Genomic DNA, 18,278 nt, shown 5'->3' with positions numbered 1-18,278 from the left:
TTTCCTCTTTACCCTTATCCTTGGAAATGTTCAGCTGAGAATAACAATTTAATAGAGATCTCTAGATTCCAACCATCCCACATTTTTGAGGATTCCCAAGAGAGAGAATCATTTTTAAGTTTATTTGGAAGTAAGTCCAAAGGAAGAAGGAACATACAGTATTTGGCATATATATTCAAATATTGATTTTGGCTGAGACAACTGCAGCAGAGGTGGTATTCAGCAGATTCTGACCAGTTCTGGAGAACCGGTAGCAGAAATTTTGAGTAGTTCGGAGAACCGGAAAATACCATCTCTGACTGGAGATTTTACAGTATCCTTCCCCTGCCACGTCCACCAGGCATCACCCACAGACCTGGTAGTAAAAATTTTTGAATCCCACCACTGAACTGCAGACTGAAGTTAAACTTAGATGCTGCTTTGAAAGAGTTTACTTTTGATCTAGAAGAGGCTTAGGTTAAATCTGTCTGACTAGAAACAGTTTTTACATGGCATTCTCTATTCCCTTGCTTTTCTGTAATAGTGCCTTTGTTTTGTTTTTTTCTTTCCAGCTCATGTTGTTATTCCACACTAAGTTGCATTCCTTCTCCAGACTCTGATAATTAAATCTCATCCTTTTTAGCGTGAAAATACAGTAACCAAACACATGCCATTAAAATGATGCTTCTGTTTTTTTTTATTAATTTTGATCTAAATTGTAAAATAATTGTAAAATAAAATATAATGAACACTAGGGCAGTGTACATTATACCACCATTTTCTATTTTCCTCAGAATAATGAGTCAGAGTGGGGATAACTCTCCCAAATGTGCTTTTCCAAAAGGCAACTGGATTTTCTTGGTTTTCCCTTGAAAACATTTCACTTCTTATCCAATAACTTCTTCAGTTCTGGAAAAAAAACAAGAAAAGGCAAAGCACCTTTCGGAAACCCATAATCTGAACGATTGAAAATCTCCATAGACATTTTTCCCAAAGCTGATTTTCATGCTGATGAGAAGATTAAAACTCGTGATCTTCCAATTTCTAGTCCAGTGCCTTAACTATTACCGTGGCTCATTTGAATGTTAGTGGGTGCTGGCATTCAAACAATGGGATAGAATTAAGATCTAGAGTAGTAAAATCTCTAAGAATTCTTTAGAGTTTATATAATAGAACTGGTTGAGGCAGGTTGGTAGAACAGTAATTAGAAACAGTAATTAAATCAACTTTTATTAATACAAGAATAATATAGTGGTGGGGGGAAGCAATGAAGAGGCATATCTGTGAATTCTACATTTGGTAGGGTATAGTTTTTAAGCAGTTTTCACAGAAATTTCAATCCCAATGTTTGCCCAGTGTTATTACTATAGTAAAATAACAGTTTCCCAGTCTGTTAGTCTATGAACACAGTACCACTGAACAGATCTCCATCTTGCCCAACATGGTAGCCTTGAGTTGTTGTTTGGATTACGTCTCCCAGAATTCTTATGTTAGCTAAGAATTCTAGGTGTCACAGTCCCAGCTTCCCTGACAAACTGGGGAAAATCAACCATGGTGGTGCAGTAGTTAGAATACAGTATTGCAGGCTAATTCTGCTGGCAGCCAACTGACAGCAGTTTGGCAGTTCGATTCTCAGCAGCTCAAGGTTACACAGCCTTCCATCCTTCCAAGGTCAGTAAAATAAGTACCCAGATTTTTGGAGACAATATGCTGACTCTGCAAACCACTTAGCTGTAAAGCACTGTGAAGCTGTAAAGAATAGAAGAATAGAATAGAAGTCTAAATGCTATTGCTATTGCTGTTTCAACAGTCTGGGAAGATGGCAAGATACAAATAAATAAATCTATCAAAAAATGCCAAGCATTTGGTAAACCAGGGTCTTGGTTTGTTCAGCCAAGTAGCATATGAAAGATACATAGAGGGGAATGTAACCAAATGTGTGTTTTAAAAAATAATTATAAATATACCAAATCTAGGCCAACAGTCTCCATCTGTCCTTACAGTTGTTATCAATAGACTGATCTCTTTAGGTTATCTCATGCCATTATGCTTAAATAGCAATTTTATTAACACATCTCTAATTGGATACATTGAGGAAAGAAGAGGGTATGATTTCCCCCCCTTTCTTTTCGTTAATAGTCATTAGAAAAGTACCAAAAAAAGCCCACCCCCAAAACAAAACAAACGATTGGAAGCAGAACCATCTTCAGAGCGTGACTCAGAGCTATTCATAGCTCCATAAAGCCAGCTGCAGTTTCAGAGACAGAAGGGTTCTGCCCGTATTATTATTTCAATTACCATCTGAATTAAAAGTTTGAGCCACGATCAGCCCACATGGTAAAGGGAAGGAGGAAGAAAAGTCAGACAAGCTAAAGAGGCTCACCAAGGCCTACTCAATGACACAATTGACATGTGGCAAAGGTAAAGTTCACAAAGACACAGCCTCCCCCAGTTGCAACAGAAAATCAGAACAGCAGAACAGAAAATCAGGCTATGGACTTACATCTCAAGCAACATCCTGGGTGTATCCTGGGTGGCAACTTGGAGAAATAAGAGAGGCTTTTAACCTCTTCCCTGAACATCACAGCCTGCAAATTTTGTGGCTGCAGAAGCTATACCACTGTTTCTGGAGAAGCAGCTAAGAGGACAGAAAGCATAAGATGAAAAGTGAAATCTCCATCAGAATCTTCAGATAATCATCTACAGTCTGTCTTCTTGAGTCAATCAAATGTAGAACACATGAGAAGGCATAAAAAGACCTTCATTTTAGCTAGAATCACTAATTAAGTTTTTTAATCGGACTGTTCTAATTATGGAAATTTGCAGTGCAATCATTTACTGGGATGAATTGATAAAGTTCATCTGGTATTCCCACTTATAGATGTAGAGGTGTTATGCTACTCTATATGGTTCTTTTGCTTTTGGCTTAGCAAAAGATACAAGACCTAGCCTCGTATGTGAACCATGCCATAATGTCTTGTTAAGCCATGGTTAAAACAGACTGTGACTTAGGATGATATGCAAAACCACTGTCAAATGCACAGCCCTTGAACACTCATCTCATTCAAAACACGTTTTCTTTCCTTTCACTTACTGCACTGTATGATTTATGGCTTGATCTACTGTGTCAACAAAGGAGAGTTAGCTGTAGTAGTGAGAAGTAAAACCCAGGTCACTCTCTACTTATTATGTGCAGAAACCCAGATTTAGAAGTAGAAATAATACAACTGTGCCCACATGTAGCATTTGAAAATATCTCTATAAACCAAATGGATATATCCTTTGAATTGCACAACAGTTGCTTTAGGAGCCCAAGAACAGGCACTACTTCTTCAGGATGTTACCAACAGATGCTACATGAGTGCTCTAGATCAGAGGTCTCCAAACTTAGCAACTTTAAAACTTGTGGACTTCAACTCCCAGAATTCCTCAGCCAGCTTGAAGTCCACAAGTCTTAAAGTTACCAAGTTTGGGGACCCCTGCCCTTGATATTTTCCTCTTCAAATTCAGATCTCTACATAGCTGTACTCATGTACTTCTGTAGATCAGGCCTACCATTATGTAGGGTGACACAGCTAGTCTTGAGGGTTGTATATTTAATTCATTTGTTTAACATTTCATTTTTACTCATGTATTACAATATGATGTTTGCAATGTATCCTTGTTTTTTCAGCACTCATGCAGGAGTAAAACAGAACAATCTGCTACAATTTGATTTTGCAAGACAGCAAATTGGAGCAATCATTTTGCCACCTCACATGACTCTGCCAGCGTAACACTCCCACTTCTCAAGAGGCATTTCACACAAAGTATTGTTTATGTGAAATCACTGTTGTTTGACTGCACAGGTCTTCCCAATATTTGCACTGCCTGTTTATGCAGCACATCAAAAAGCTTGGCCATAACTGATGTGCTGCAAAGCTGCTTTTGAAAATGAAAGGTACTTGGTGATTTGGGGTCTTTCAAGCAAGAGAACTTTTCACAGTAACAATCCAAAGCTATTTGATAACTATTGCATATTTTCTTCCACAAGATGGAAATAGCATAGGAAACTCTGAAAAATCTGACCATAGAAGCCCAGTCGAGTACAATACCACTGAAAAAGAAGAACAAGAAATCCAAGAAGAAACCAGCACGGTTGCACAAAGATCTCTCTGATAAATTGAAAAACAAAAAGGACAAGTACAAAAAATGGAAAGAGGGACACATTACTAAGAAAGAATACCAGCATATAGTCCAAATCTGCAAAGATGAAGTCAAGAAAGCTAAGGCTCACAGTGAACAAAGATTTGCAACAAACATAAAAAAATAATAAAGAAACATTTCTTTCAACATATAAATAACACGAAAAAAGGCAAGGAAACAGTAGGTCCACTTAAGAGAGAAGATGGCAAGGAAGTAACAGATAGTAGAGAGAAAGCAGAGCTGCTTAACTCATTTTTTTGCATCAGTCTTCATGCAAAAAAACCCAAAATAGCCCAACCTACCAAAAACCTAACTGTTAAAAGACAGACTAGAAATAAAAATTAAAATAGTCAAGAAAATAATTAAAGAACACTTATCTGATCTTGATGACTATAAATCACCAGGACATGATGATTTACATCCCAGAGTTCTGAAGGAGCTGGCAGATATTATCTTAGAACCATTAAATCATATCTTTCAAAAATCCTAGAACATCAGGAAATTACCTAAGGATTGGAAAGGAGCTGATGTGGTTCCTATTTAAAAAAAAAAAGACCCAGGAAACTACAGACCAATCAGCCTAACATCAATACCTGGGAAGATACTGTGAAAGATAATCAAAAAATAGATCTGCGAACATCTAGAAACAAATAAAGTTATAACTAAAAGCCAGCACGGCTTTGTTAAAAAGAGATAATGCCAAACCTATCTTATTTCATTCTTTGACAAAGTGACTAAATTTCTGTAGTAGACCAGTGAAATGCTGTGGACATAGTATACCTAGACTTCAGCAAGGCATTCAACAAAGTAGACCACAACCTACTTCTTGGTATACTAGAAAAATGTAGGATAGCATCACCACCAGATGGATTAGTAACTGGCTGACAAACCATACTCAATAAGTAATCCTTAATGGTTGTACATCTACATGGAGAGAAATAAGCAGCGGGGTGCCACAGGGTTCTGTCTTAAGCCCAGTTCTCTTCAATATCTTCATAAATGACTTAGATGATGGAACTCAGCAAATCTGCAGATGATATTAAGCTGATAGGAATAGCCAACACCCCAGAAGATAAGCTCAGGATCCAAAAAGATCTTGACAGACTTGAACAATGGACCTTATCCAACAACTTGAAATTTAACGTAGAGAAAAGCAAGGCAGGAAAATCTAGACAGGAAAAAAGAAACATAGAAATACAGATTAGGCAAAACCTGGCTCAAAAACAATAACTGTGAAAGGGACCTTGGAGTCCTAGTGGACCTTCACTTAAATATGAGCCAGCCGTGTGCGACGGCAGCCAAAACCGCTAATACAATCCTTGGTTCTATAAACAAAGGCATAGAATCAAAATTATGTGAAGTATTAGTAACACTTTATAAAGCCTTAGTAAGGCCATACCTGGAATACTGTATCCAGTTTTGGTCATCACATTCCAAAAAAGATGCTGAGACTTTAGAAAAAATGTAAAGAAGATATGAAGAATGGTTGCAGGATTGGGGTTTGGCTAGCCTAGAGAAAAGAAGCACTAGGGATGACATGACAGTGGTATTCCAATATTTGAGAGTTGCCACAAAGAGGAAGGGATCAACTTTTTTACCAAAGCACCTGTAGGCAGGACAAGAAACACTGGATGGAAACTAATCAAGGAGAGAAGCAACCTGGAACTAAGGAGAAACTACCAAACAATGAGGACAATTAACCAGTGGAACAGCTGGCCTTCAGAAGTTGTGAGTGCTTCATCACTGGAGGTTTTTAACAACAGACTGAAAAGTCACTTGTCTGAAACGGTATAGGGTCTCCTGATTGAGCAGGGAGTTGGAGTAGAAGACCTACAGATCTGCCAACATCTAGAAACAAGTAAAGTAATAACTAGCAGTCAGCACAGGTTTGTTAAAAACAGATCATGCCAAACCAATCTTATTTCATTCTTCAACATAGTGACTAAATTAGCAGACCAGCAAAATACTGTGGACATAATTATATTTAGATTTCAGCAAGGCATTTGACAAAGTAGACCACGACCTACTTCTTAGTAAGCTAGAAAAAAGTGGAATAGATAGCACCGCCACTAGATGGACTCACAACTGGCTGACAAACTGTACTCAACGAGTAGTCCTTAATGGGTCCAAGTCTACATGGAGGGAAGTAAGCAGTGGGGTGCCACAAGGTTCTATCTTAGGCCCAGTACTCTTCAATATCTTCATTAACGACTAAGATGAGGGACTTAGATGAGGGAATTTATCAGATTTGCAGATGATACTAAGCTGGCAGGAATAGCTAACACCCAAGAAGATAGGCTCAAGATCCAGATGGATCTTGACAGACTAAAACACTGGGCCGTATCTAATAAAGTGAAATTCAATGCAGAGCAAAGTAAAGTCCTACACTTAGGCAAGAAAAACCAAAAGGACACATATAGACAAGATGAAAGCAGGCTCAATAGCAGTGACTGTGAGAAGGATCTTGGAGTCTTAGACAACCAGCTAAATATGAGCCAGCAGTGTGCAGCAGCAGCCAAAAAAGCTAATGCAATCCTAAGTTGTATTAACAGAGGAATGCAATCAAGATCAAGGGAGGTACTAATACCACTCTATAAAGCCTTAGTAAGACCACACCTAGAGTACTGCATCCAGTTTTGTTCACCACATTATAAAAAAGATGTTGAGACTCTAGAAAAAGTACAGAGAAGAGCAACCAGGATGATTAGGGGACTGGAGACTAAAGCATACAAAGAATAGTTACAGGAACTGGGCTTGGCTAGTCTAGTGAAGAGAAGGACCAGGGGAGATATGACAGCAGTCTTCCAATATTTGAGGGGCTGCCAGAGAGAGGAAGGGGCCAAGCTATTTACAAAAATGCCTGTAGGCCAGACAAGGAATACTGGATGGAAACTGAACAAGGAGAGATTCAACCTGGAAATAAGGAGAAACTTTCTGACAGTGAGAACAATCAACCAATGGAACACCTTCCCCTCGGAAGTTGTGGGAGCGCCATCGCTTGAGACTTTCAAGAAGAGATTGGACAGCCATTTGTCAGAAATGGTGTAGGGTCTCCCGCGTAGGCGGGGGAGTTGGACTAGATGACCTACAAGGTCCCTTCCAATTCTGATTATCTATTATCTATTACCTCTAAGTCCCTTCCATCTTTATTCTGATTGATTGATTGACATGGTTGATTCCCCCTCCTCCCCTGAAAACTTAAAGATGGAAAACGTGGGGCAGAAACAGGAAAGTTACAAAACGAAACCAATATTACCTAGACTCTTTAATTTCTTTAATCCAACAAAGCAATTGTATATATGAGCTTTAAGTAGAAGCACTTTATACAACAGCATTTATTGACAAATGAAGGATTAGAAATCCTCTTGTGATTGTAGATGAAAAGGCTGTTTGAACTCTTCTGTAGCCATTTGGTGTTTTCTTTTTTTAAATCATATGAAATGAGGTTTTTTTGTTGCCAGTTTCAGTAGCATGAATTCAAGGTGCTGGGGGTGGGAGGCTGCAAACACCCAACCTACAAGAGAATGGAATTTGTATTATAAAGCTAATTGTCTGTTTCCTCACCCTGTATTAGATTCAGGGTTCAACTGTATTAGATTTTAAATTTCCTAATTCTCAGTTTTTGACTATCCTTACTTAAAATTATGAGTTGTCACCTCGTACCTCCCCCATGTTGGAGAATCTATTCAAAGCTTGCAGACCTGACATATTTTTTCTGTTTCAACTGCAGAAATAAAGATGTCAGTGACAGCCAGAGTAAGCCAAAATAGAGTGGAGGTAAAGAAGCAAAAGGGCAGAACGCTCACTACTTCTAATCTTTCCCAATTTACATGTAGGGTGGAAATATGTCCCATTAGTAGAAATGACATTACCCTTTCCTCCACCCAGCAGATCAATCAATGTGCCATAAAGCTGGTGTCAACTTTTAGCAACTATATAGACTTTTCCAGGATAATTTATTTTGGAATATTTTCCTAATTCCTAAAAACTATTTTACCACTTCTTCTTGATACTATTTCTACTATGCTTGTAGCAGTGAACATGAAGAGATGTTTGTTCTTTGCCTTGCATGGGGGAGAGCATTACAAACTCAACTCTTTTTTTTCCCCTCCTTAGTTCTTGGAATTTTTTATTTTCACCCTTCAGGCATGGTAGTCACCTAGCCTTTCAATCCACCACCTGCCTAGGTTTAAAACAGCTTGCATTTGGTTCACAGGAAAAACCTAGATTGATTATGAAGAAAGGTAGTAAAGTAGACTGCTGACAAGTTTTTGTTTTCTTTCTACCAAAGGGGTGGAATTTTGTTAAGGAATTTTGTCAGCTTGGAGTGGAATGGGATGAGGGACCGATCAAAGAAGAGTGGGGGTCCCATGCCTGACCAATTTGAGGATAGCATGCCAGGGTTCCAAGTAATGCACCCATACAAAGTAGAACTCCAAGGCAGTCAAATTCCTCAAAGAACAGTTTTATTGGATACATCGTATAAGCACGACTGGTGAATGCCGACTCTAAAAGTCACTGGTAATGTTGTACAATACTGATGCTGGCCAGTTGCTTGGTTACTGGGCTCCTCCTCTAGCCAACCACCTTTGAGAATGTCCTTGGTTCCCACAGGAAAGTTTTATTGTTTTGGCTACAAAACCCCATCTAACTATTTCCCCCCCTCTCTCTGTTGTGTGGCAACCCTGAAGCCTCCAAGTTCAAGATGGTTTCAATGATGTTCACTTCAGGGTTGACATAGCATAGCTGAACACTGGCTATAAAATCAGTCACCTCCCTCCTCACAAACAAGGAAAGCTTAATGAAATAAAGAAGGGAGAGGCAGATAGGCACAGCTGTGATTGTGATTTACCCTGGATTTAAGGGTCTTGAGTTATGGCTGTACTCATAGCTAAAGTAGCCTCATGCTCTCATCTTGTGAAATTCTCATTGCTTGTATCTTTTTGCCATTGAGTTAGGACCAAGGCTCAGCACTTTCTTCCCATTGCACCTTCTTCCCATTGGCCAATTGTGCTTCCAAAAACTACCCAAAGGGCTATAGGAGATGGCACTGTAATTGGAAAAATATTACTTCTTTAATCCCAGTTTTGTTAAATATTATGCAACTCTGTGTATGTGTGTGCATGTGTGTGTAATTAAATAGTACTCGTGTCAGCATGGTGTTCCACCATCACCCTAAACAAAAACAATGGTAAGCAATGGAACATTTTTAACTACAAATGGATTTTACTAGAAATTACCACTTTGCTTTCTTGAACATCTCACTAATCCATGCTATAAAAACACGGTATATTAAATCAATTATAATTGCCTGAGTTCATACAGGTTTCCCTATCTATAAACTTCAAAATGCCTTTTGATATATACAACTCTTATGGCCTGGAGCCGGCATATCTGGTGGAATGGCCATCTTTGATCATCCTCTGTGGTTTCTTGGCATTTCTAATCCAAAGGGAGACTCCTTTAGAATCAATTAAGAGCAAGTTTTATCAGAGGTGGAAGTAGATTTTTGGAATCCCTTCCTACTAGAAATTTAGATCATGGTTTTTCCCTGGCTTGCTCTAAGGTAAAAACCTATTTTTAAGCCCAACCCTTCCCATCAAAAATATATTACTTTAGAGGGCGGAGCTGGCGTCGCGACAATACGGCATGCGATCTTGGAGGTCTGAGATCGCTGCCGACATCTTTGCTCCTGGACGGTCCTATCGGATCTAAACCATCCCGAAGAGATGGTGAAAGTGAAGAGTGCATCCTGTCAATCCCAGGGATACTGCAAAGTCCCTGGTAGATCCAGGAGATGCTCTTTTTGCCAGCAGCAAAGAGGCAGCTATTAAAGCTGCTGAAGTTGGGACAGCTCCGAAACGGAAGAGAACAGAAAGAGAGAGTGTGCCGGTTTGGTGAGAACTTTTTTTTTATTCTAAGATCTGAAAGGACACCCTAAGGAAAAGAAAGAATCTGTAAAAGTTTTGACAGAAGTGATTAAGCGGCGATTTTAAACAAGAATGTCAAAGTAATGTGTTTTTTTTCTCATTGCTGGATTTTCTGTACATGATCTTGTATTTTGCAACTGGACTGGTTTTTTCGTTTACATCTATTTTTTTTTCTCCTTTTTGATTTTGTAATATTTTAGGCTAGAGGCTCTCTTTAGTTATTTCTTTTTTAAAAAAATATCTTTTTCTTTTTTTAATTGATTCTTATTATATCTTGCTTGGAAAAGGAGGGGGAAAGTGAGAGCAAACAAACTTTGTAACACTGCCAACTAGAGGCTTGAAAATATTCTATTTCCCTGTGACCAGACAAAGCTGAGAAAGAAAGAACTGAGACTCTTTTTCAAGGACATTGCTATTTGATAAGATAGAGGGAAGAGCATGGGAGAGTATTATTGCAGGTGCTCTTCTGGGTTTCTATCAACAGCTGGAGTCTGGTGTTGAAACCTAGGGGGGAAAAGGTGATAAGTTTTTGGAGAAGAGAGCTATAATAAGAGCCTTGGATAATTTAACAAAGTGCAGTGTGCTCTTTTTACTTTTTCTAAGTTGTGCTATCCCTCCTCACCAGCTTTATTGTATTTTATTTTATCTTTTTTTTTCTTGCAATAACTATTTGGGTTTTTGGCTTTGTTGGAGCTTGTCTTTGTTTTTCTTTTTTTCTTTAGAAGTCCAATCTCTATGTTTGCTTTTTATTTTAAAGAGAAAGCCTTTATAGCCACAGAAAAAGGACATCAAGCTAAAAATGGATATAATTAAACATAAAATAGGTCAAATACAAAAAGAAGAATTAGCACAGAAAATTAGAGGTGCTAAACAGAACTACTTTGAAGATGCAAACAAACCAGGTAGATGGTTAGCATACAAATTGAGAAAGGAGAAAGAATCAAGGAAAATATTGCAATTAATAGATGACCAAGGCCAAGTTTGCTATGGTAGTAAAGAGAAGAAAGAAATCATTCGAGACTTCTATGGGAAATTATATATGCAAGAGAATATTGATGAAGAAAGAGTTAAACAGTACTTACAGAATGCTAATTTACCTCAGATACCTAAAGAGACTGAAAAAATGTTAGAAAGCAATATAACGATGATGGAGTTAACTGAAGCACTCAAGAAGCAAAATAATGGACAGGCACCAGGCCCAGATGGACTTCCGGCAGAATTTTATAAAACATTACAAGAATCATTGAATCTTCCATTGCTAGAAGTTATGAATTAAGTTATGTTAAAGAAGAAGATACCTAAATCATGGTCAGAAGCCTATATTACACTTATTCCAAAAGAGGAGGCCGACCCATTACAAATTAAAAACTATAGACCCATTTCTCTACTAAATGCAGATTATAAAATTTTTGCTTCAATATTGGCAGAAAGACTTAAAAAATATTTAAATAATTTTATCCATCCTGATCAAAATGGATTTCTGCCAAAGAGACAAATTAAAGACAAGATGAGAGTAATCTTGGACACCTTGGAATACTACGAGGCACATCTTGAAAAACAAATGGCTCTGATATTTCTAGATGCACAGAAGGCATTTGATAACGTGAATTGGCGATTCATGTTATTACTGTTGGAACAGATGGGTTTTGCTAGAAAATTTATTCAAGCAATAGAAGCTATATACTATAAGCAAACGGCAAAGGTAATGATAGAGGGAGAACTGACAGACTCTATTAATATAAGAAAAGGAACAAGACAAGGGTGCCCACTATCACCTTTGTTGTTTGTGTTAACTTTGGAAGTGCTAAACAGAAATATTAGAGATGAAAAGAATATAAAAGGAATGAAAATCAAAAAGGAAGAATTTAAGCTGCAAGCATTTGCAGATGATCTGGTTTTCATCTTAGAAGACCCACTAGAAACAGCATCAAAATTGATAGAAAAGATAGAGACATATGGAAAGGTGGCTGGTTTGAAAATAAATAAAGATAAGACAAAGATCTTGACAAAGAATATGCTATTAAGACAAAAGGAAGAACTGGCAGACCTATTGAAAATTCAGGTCACAAATAAGATCAAGTACTTGGGGATATATTTGACAGCAAGATGTAGTATAGTAAAAGAGAATAATTATATCAAACTTAAACAGCAGATAGAGCTAGATCTGGCGAAATGGGAAAATTTACAACTGTCATTAATAGGGAGAATATCAACAATCAAGATGAATATATTACCCAGAATTTTATATTTGTTTCAAACAATTTCAATTAGGCTTGGAAAAGATTACTTTGAAGATCTAAATAAAATTGTGTTGAAATATATATGGCAAGGTAAGAAAGCGAGAATAAAGTTAAAACTTTTGCAAGATGCTAGAATTAGAGGAGGATTTGGTTTGCCTAATTGGGAGTTGTACTATCAAGCTACAAATCTGATGTGGGTTAAGGAATGGATAACACTAAGAAATACTAGATTGTTGACATTAGAAGGACATGATTTGTTGTTGGGGTGGCATGCTTTTTTATGGTATAAAGGAACTAAAACACAGGGGTATTTTAGAAGACATTATATACGGGAGTCTCTGTGGTTAAACTGGGAGAAGATTAAAAGACAATGTTATTTGAAAATTCCAGTCTGGTTATTGACTATTGAAGCATTTTCTTATCCTATAATATACAAAAAGGAACAGTTAGATATGGTGAAATATTGAATGAAAAGGGTGAACTCAAATCTATACAAAAACTAGAGGATTAACAGCGGCTAGGATTGTATTTGCTAAAAACTGGAAAAATGAGAAAATATCATCGCAGGAGGAAATCATTAAGAAAATATTGGAATGTGCTGAAATGAGTAGATTGACATTTGAAATTAGAGAACAAGAGGATAAACAATTTTATAAAATTTGGGATCTTTTCTATCAATGGTTAGATAATAAAATTCAGTAATGAAATATGTAGACTTTTAGAAAATAATAAATATATAAAGATGTACTTTCTTATTATATCTACAAAATGATTTTAAGATAGATTTGGGATGATAATATGAAATGTTATAAAATAAAATAAAATAAAATAAAGTAAATTATGATTATCTTGTAAAACATGAATGAATAAAAGTATAGTCAAATGATTGATTAATAATGATACTAAGGTATTTAATTTTTGATTGAAAATATGAGATTATATGCAATGTAATTGTAATTGAAGACTACAAAATGGAAGCACAAAACAATTTGTAAACCAACCGGCACAGTGTATGTACACATATGGAAGATAGTTTGATGTTTTTATGTTTTGTTTGTTTATGTTTGTTTTTAAAAACCAATACAATTTTTTTAAAAAAATATTACTTTAAAATTATTACTAGGGTATTGAAGGATTGAAGCCATGAATGCTTTTTTACTTATATAGCATTATTATTTATAGATGTTATAATAGTTAAAATAGATTGATGCTTTATAATGTATTTGCAGTTTTTACATTTATACTATGAACCACCATAGGGAGGCTTTGTTGGAAATGAATGGAGTGGAATATGTTGAATAAATCAATGTATAAATCATAAATATGATCACTTAATATATGACTGCAGTCTTAAATTTGTTAAAACATGAACATGAGCATATGCATATGGCTGACTCAGTTCAGCTGGACTTTCATAAAGCTTTTGACAAAGACCTGGGCAAAGAGAAGACACTCTCTTATAACTCAGTAATTTGTTACTCTCTACTGAAAGTACTTCTAGTGGCAGAAGGAAGACATCTGGAGCATTTCAGAAACTTGAACTGGGATCATTGCTTTAAAAAGTATTCATAAGTGATGTGAAGAATAGAGGGATGAACTGTGAGATGGCCAAGAGTGCCATATTTCATGATGGTATCACCTGACTGACTTTGACTGAATTAAAAAGAAAAAGAAAACGCTAAGTAATCAGACCTAGTTGGTACTATGATTGAAAACAACCAGGAAATTCCAAGACTGTAAGCTATAACTGAAAATTTTAAACAACATTTCAGAAAATGTTGTGGCAAACTGCTTTCGTACTATTTTCCTTTTTAAAGAAAACCATATAAACATACCCAGTTAGTTCAGTCAGAGTGAACTCAAGAGAAATGTTACCTAGCAAACAAACAAAAAGAAAATGGTTTCTTCACATGGAAGGAATGGTGTAAACTTGTTAAGAAGTATAAAGTGTAACACCCATTGGGGAGAAAAACCTTAATTTTGTATACAGTACATGGTGATGGAGTCTAAACTAGTTGTGGCATGCGGATTTGTGGTAGACTATGCAGTGACCAGGATAGAGATTATGGCTGCTAGGGGAAAAACATATTCTATGTTCATGAATAATAGAAAAGAATTGAAAATAAAGGGTTAAACAAGATCATTATCATATTGGCAGAGTCTGGAATACAGCTTTCATCACCCCCTTTTAAAAGAATATTGTAAAGCTGGAAAAAAAACCAAATGAAATTATGTATTCACACCCTAATCACCAGAAGACTATCACATTAATTGATTATGTCAGCAGAAATTTTTTGGACTTGAGATTTTAACACTAGATAAGCAAAGTCAGGCAAAAAAGGAACAAGGGCTTTATGTTTTCATGTTATATTTAACACTTTGAATATTCAGAATTGTGTGAGTAATGGTTCTTTTACACCAGAATTCGGAGCCAGTTTAAAAGCAGTTCCAGATGCCTGTCTTCCTACAATGTTGGCAAAGTTAAAAAACCAAAAAAAAAAAACCCATAAAATTGATTTCTTTCCTGTGGCATAGATTTGGTTTAAGCCATGATAACTTCATTTCTATGCTGAAGGAAACTCTTGCCTTATCTTTTCTCTGGACCTGTGCAGTTTAGGTCCTATCAAAGAAAGAGTAGTTTGATACCTTTGCAGCTACTTGTGCTTATCCTAAATAAAAATCAAGACTGAAAATGACAAACTTTTGTCAATTTCTCTCTCCTTTTTCAACATGACAGGAGTTTGCATGCATTGCAGGGATGTAAATCTTTTTGTCTGTCTTCATTGTGGATTAAAGATAAGGGAATTTTTATTGCTGTAGAACTGGTAGCAGTTTGGGGTGAGGTAATGGTTTTTGCTGCTTTTTCTCAACATTGCAAACTGGAAGAAGAAAATGCAATGATAGCTTTCCTTCAAACTGCTTTCAAGCTTTGGGGGGAATGAAAGTGTTAGCATTGTGGAAGTTCCAAGGGCAAGAAAGTCATCTAATTCCTAATGGTTGTACTGTGTGACTCTCAAAATAAATTTGCAAAGGTCAAAATATACTGATGGGCCACCAAGGCACTTACCTTCCTCTGTTTTGAAATTTAATTGCTATCAATCCAGTCCAAACTAACTAATAAAAAATGGAAATTTAAAACATTTGGAGGAACAATAGATTTCTCACCCTTGGTGAGAAAAAATGGATAAACTTGTCAAAAACAGGGATGATTTATGCTGTTAGATAAGTTGGATCTTATTTTCTAAATTGAATCTGGTCAACTGCCGTTTAAAGCAATTTCACACAGCAGAAGCAACAATAAATTCTAATGCTATTATTAGCATAATCTGGTGACAGACATTTGTGTGTTGGCGAAGATATTTTTATCATATACATATATATGGAGCATTCTGGGAACATTTACAAATAAACTGATTTATAAGAAAAAAAAAAGTCATATTCCCTGCTTTGTGCGCTTGAATTAGCTATAACCAGGCAAAGTAAAAACACAGTCAATTCAGAACCTGCATAGGAAAATAGTTATTAGCTGTTTCGTGGTTAGCATGACTTCCTTAAGAGTGTAATGGACATAAGATTCATTGTCTGAGAAACTGAAATTCCAGATAATGTCCAGTTATGTATGAGGTTTGAGCAACTGTTGGATTTGCAGTTTTGCTTTTCATCTGCAAAACTGAACAAGTAATAATTATGCTACTAATACCATCTTTCATTGAGAGAATCTTCCTCTCTGTGTTGGTGGTAGCAGAGAACTGGAAGGAAGAAAACATAAAAAGTAATTTTCCTTTCATTTTTGATTGGTTGCACTGCAGTTATAAGATAAAATACAGGGCAGGAGGATCAAAGATTACTGTTAGGAATAAATGCTTATTGTGTTTCTGTTCTGCCTTTTATTTAGTATCATTAGTCACTTAGTATTATCTGGATATGAATTTGTTTTGTGTACCCTAGCAGAGATTCACAGATATTTGGGGTTTTCATAATATGAATTATTCTCAGGAGTGGGATTCAATTTTTTTAACAACCGGTTCTGTGGGTGTGGCTTAGGTGGTGGACATGGCTTGGTGGTCATGTTATTGGCTGGGTGTGGCCAACTCAATATCACTCACATTGAGGAACACATCTCCTCGCTTGGCCTCTCATGACTGTGGAGATGCTGCAACAGTCGTAAGTGTTAAAAATGGTCATAAGTCACTTTTTTCAGTGCCATTGTAACTTTGAATGGTCACTCCACACAAACAAAGTGCCAGCAAAGGAGGGGGGAAAACTCTAGAGACGTTCCTGAGACAGGAAGTCTAGTCCTGCCAAGAATTTAATAAGGGTTAATGGAGAGGCAGTTTCTGTAAGCAACATCAGAATGTTTACTTCCTGCCTTTCTTGCAGGATTAGGCCAGTAATTTCTTCTAACAACTGGTTCTCCGAACTGCCTAGAATGTTAACAACTGGTTCTAGCGAATAGGTGCGAACCTGTAGAATCCCACCCCTGATTATTCTGCATTAAAACAATGGGTGCTCCTCAGAGATGGAGAAAACCTTAATAAGTTCTGTGAATTCCAGAAGACATAAACCCCAGCATTTTCTGGGGTCTCTTATTTCGTTGATGTCAATCAGAATAATGGCTATATAAATACACAATGGAGGGCCAATTCATTCTGGAGTTCACCTAAACTTTCAGCAGCGTAAAGACACCTCTAAAATGTTTCAGTGTGAAAGGTATCATTTTTTTGTAGCAAATGAAGAGCCAAATTGAACTAGTGATTAAGACACCAGGCTAGAAAGCAGGAGACCACAAGTTCAAGTCTGCAAAAATCAAGAACATAATCTCAAACTCGCAGTAGGAAAGTTCAAAAGTAATGTTATAAAGTATTACTTCATAACAAGAGTAGTGGAACCAACTTTTAGTGGAGGTAGTGGGTCAGTAATAATCAGTAACTGAGTTTAAACATGCTTGGGTTGAACACATGTTTTTCATCTGACAAAAATTAAAATAAACAATAAATATGTGTTTATTATTTAAAATAATTAATAAATTAAAAAGAAAACTGAAACAAGAAAAAATTCAAAAGACAAACTTGGTGGACCACTGGGTCTTTTCTGCCATCAATTTTCTAGGTTTCTGTGCTTCTTTCATTTTTTCTTCTCTGGTATTCATCTCATCTCCCTTCCTTCACTAACCTCCCTTTTTCCATCCCCATCAGAATTACTCTTTAAAATATTTGTTCTCTCTCTGCTGTGTAATTATTACCATTGTCAGAAGCTCTATAGAGAAGGCCTCATGCATCAATGACTCACTCCTCTGAAGGCACCATTTCCAACAGAGAGGACCTTTAAAATCCTCTCTTGGCACCTGATTTTTTTCCCTCATTTCAACCTCTTACATAAGCTGTGAAGGGTCAGATAGTTCCTCCATCTAGAAAGTGCCCTTATATTATAGGCCAACATCTGCTTCCCATTCACCGAAATAAAGACAATTCTGAGGGGAAAATAGTAATAGCAAACTTTTAAGGATTTTTTTTTTGGCTTGGCGCTATTTCTTATTTAACTTTTTCCACAAGGTAGTTCTGAGGATGGCTCCCAGGGAAATGTGGAGTTATTTAATAAATAAATAGATACATATGAAATGAGATGGAATGCTTCTAAATAGAAAAGAAAATTTTATGGCATTACTTTCATGGGGAAGTAATAGAGGAAATACAGGTAGACCTTGTCTTATAACCAGGGGTGGGATTCGAATTTTTTAACAACCAGTTCTGTGGGCATGGCTTAGTTGGTGGGCATGGCTTGGTGATCATGTGACTGGGTGGACATGGCTTGGTGGTCATGTTACTGGCTGGGCATGGCCAACTCAACATCACTCACATCAAGGCACGCATGTCCTCACCTGGCCTCTCGTGACTGTGGGGATGCTGCAACAGTCGTAAGTGTGAAAAATGGTCATAAGTCACTT

At 36.8% G+C, this 18,278-nt stretch overlaps 1 protein-coding gene across 2 annotated transcripts in view; it reads right to left on the bottom strand.

Annotated features, from left to right (window-relative positions):
* KCNJ4 (potassium inwardly rectifying channel subfamily J member 4) overlaps window positions 1-18,278 on the bottom strand; it is a 42,725-nt gene that overhangs the window by 17,736 nt on the left and 6,711 nt on the right. The gene's annotated exons all lie outside the window — the stretch shown is intronic.

This window comes from Pseudonaja textilis, chromosome 5 (genome assembly GCF_049901715.1).
Source record: "Pseudonaja textilis isolate UNSWEBS1 chromosome 5, rPseTex1.2, whole genome shotgun sequence".
In the NCBI taxonomy this organism is placed as follows: Eukaryota; Metazoa; Chordata; class Lepidosauria; order Squamata; family Elapidae; genus Pseudonaja; species Pseudonaja textilis.
Note: the sequence above shows the minus strand (reverse complement) of the source record. Positions and strands in the feature narration are given on the sequence as shown.